Raw genomic sequence first — 3065 nt, forward strand, 5'->3', positions numbered from 1 at the left:
TCTCTATGTAGTGTTGTGGTGTCTCTCTCTATGTAGTGTTGTGGTGTCTCTCTCTATGTACAGTGCCTTGCGAAAGTATTCGGCCCCCTTGAACTTTGCGACCTTTTGCCACATTTCAGGCTTCAAACATAAAGATATAAAACTGTATTTTTTTGTGAAGAATCAACAACAAGTGGGACACAATCATGAAGTGGAACGACATTTATTGGATATTTCAAAAAATTTTAACAAATCAAAAACTGAAAAATTGGGCGTGCAAAATTATTCAGCCCCCTTAAGTTAATACTTTGTAGCGCCACCTTTTGCTGAGATTACAGCTGTAAGTCGCTTGGGGTATGTCTCTATCAGTTTTGCACATCGAGAGACTGACATTTTTTCCCATTCCTCCTTGCAAAACAGCTCGAGCTCAGTGAGGTTGGATGGAGAGCATTTGTGAACAGCAGTTTTCAGTTCTTTCCACAGATTCTCGATTGGATTCAGGTCTGGACTTTGACTTGGCCATTCTAACACCTGGATATGTTTATTTTTGAACCATTCCATTGTAGATTTTGCTTTATGTTTTGGATCATTGTCTTGTTGGAAGACAAATCTCCGTCCCAGTCTCAGGTCTTTTGCAGACTCCATCAGGTTTTCTTCCAGAATGGTCCTGTATTTGGCTCCATCCATCTTCCCATCAATTTTAACCATCTTCCCTGTCCCTGCTGAAGAAAAGCAGGCCCAAACCATGATGCTGCCACCACCATGTTTGACAGTGGGGATGGTGTGTTCAGCTGTGTTGCTTTTACGCCAAACATAACGTTTTGCATTGTTGCCAAAAAGTTCCATTTTGGTTTCATCTGACCAGAGCACCTTCTTCCACATGTTTGGTGTGTCTCCCAGGTGGCTTGTGGCAAACTTTAAACAACACTTTTTATGGATATCTTTAAGAAATGGCTTTCTTCTTGCCACTCTTCCATAAAGGCCAGATTTGTGCAATATACAACTGATTGTTGTCCTATGGACAGAGTCTCCCACCTCAGCTGTAGATCTCTGCAGTTCATCCAGAGTGATCATGGGCCTCTTGGCTGCATCTCTGATCAGTCTTCTCCTTGTATGAGCTGAAAGTTTAGAGGGACGGTCAGGTCTTGGTAGATTTGCAGTGGTCTGATACTCCTTCCATTTCAATATTATCGCTTGCACAGTGCTCCTTGGGATGTTTAAAGCTTGGGAATTTTTTTTGTATCCAAATCCGGCTTTAAACTTCTTCACAACAGTATCTCGGACCTGCCTGGTGTGTTCCTTGTTCTTCATGATGCTCTCTGCGCTTTTAACGGACCTCTGAGACTATCACAGTGCAGGTGCATTTATACGGAGACTTGATTACACACAGGTGGATTGTATTTATCATCTTTAGTCATTTAGGTCAGCATTGGATCATTCAGAGATCCTCACTGAACTTCTGGAGAGAGTTTGCTGCACTGAAAGTAAAGGGGCTGAATAATTTTGCACGCCCAATTTTTCAGTTTTTGATCTGTTAAAAAAGTTTGAAATATCCAATAAATGTTGTTCCCCTTCATGATTGTGTCCCACTTGTTGTTGATTCTTCACAAAAAATATAGTTTTATATCTTTATGTTTGAAGCCTGAAATGTGGCAAAAGGTCGCAAAGTTCAAGGGGGCCGAATACTTTCGCAAGGCACTGTAGTGTTGTGGTGTCTCTCTGTAGTGTTGTGGTGTCTCTCTCTATGTAGTGTTGTGGTGTCTCTCTCTATGTAGTGTTGTGGTGTCTCTCTATGTAGTGTTGTGGTGTCTCTATGTAGTGTTGTCGCTGTCTCTATGTAGTGTTGTGGTGTCTCTATGTAGTGTTGTGGTGTCTCTATGTAGTGTTGTCGCTGTCTCTATGTAGTGTTGTGGTGTCTCTATGTAGTGTTGTGGTGTCTCTCTATGTAGTGTTGTGGTGTCTCTATGTAGTGTTGTGGTGTCTCTCTCTATGTAGTGTTGTGGTGTCTCTCTCTATGTAGTGTTGTGGTGTCTCTCTATGTAGTGTTGTGGTGTCTCTATGTAGTGTTGTCTCTGTCTCTCTCTATGTTTGTTCTTAATTGACTTGCCTTGAAAATATATATTTTTTTAATTACCCTAACCCTAGTTCAAACAGACAACTTTGAAATAATCAAAAAATTGCGTCCGTACAAGTTTTTGACCTTGTTTATGTAGCGTTAACCTAACTCGTTTTGACCCCAATATTTCAATTAGCTGTGTATCCTGTTTGAAGGGAACACGTTTGATATTTTCCTGACAGTTTGTGCTATGGACTATTTGTGCCAATCAGATGTGTTACTAGTAGTGTGTTTCTCTGCTTTCCCATTGACAGGGGAGACTTCATTTTATTTTCTTGTCTGTGGTCCAATACATTCTGGATTCATATGATTAATAACCTATTATTCATATAATGAGATCAATACCAGGGATCAATTTAAAAGAACCATTTCAATTAAGCGTAGATTACTCTTGAATGTTGTATAATTGAAAAAAAAAAAAATCTCAATAAATGCAGTATGTACAGTCATCAGTTTCCATGTAAAGACTTCTACACTGTAGACTACCGACGTCTCCACGCTGTGCCCACGTCTCCACGCTGTGCCCACGTCTCCACGCTGTGCCCACGTCTCCACGCTCTGTGCCCACGTCTCCACGCTCTGTGCCCACGTCTCCACGCTCTGTGCCCACGTCTCCACGCTGTGCCCACGTCTCCACGCTGTGCCCACGTCTCCACGCTGTGCCGACTACTCAAATCAAAGACTTCTACACTGTAGGCTGCTGACGTCGCTACACTGTACTAACGTCTCAAATCAAATTGTATGCGCCGTGAAATGCTTACTTACAAGCCCCTAACCAACAATGCAGTTTAAAAAATATGAATAACAATAAGAAATAACAGGAACCAGTAATTAAAGAGCATCAGTAAAATAACAATAGCGAGACTATATACAGGTGGTACTGGTAAAGAGTCAATGTGCGGGGGCACCGGTAATATGTTCATGTAGGTAGAGTTATTAAAGTGACTATGGATAGATAATATCAGAGTAC

This window comes from Oncorhynchus mykiss, chromosome 26, assembly GCF_013265735.2.
Source record: "Oncorhynchus mykiss isolate Arlee chromosome 26, USDA_OmykA_1.1, whole genome shotgun sequence".
Taxonomy (NCBI): Eukaryota; Metazoa; Chordata; class Actinopteri; order Salmoniformes; family Salmonidae; genus Oncorhynchus; species Oncorhynchus mykiss.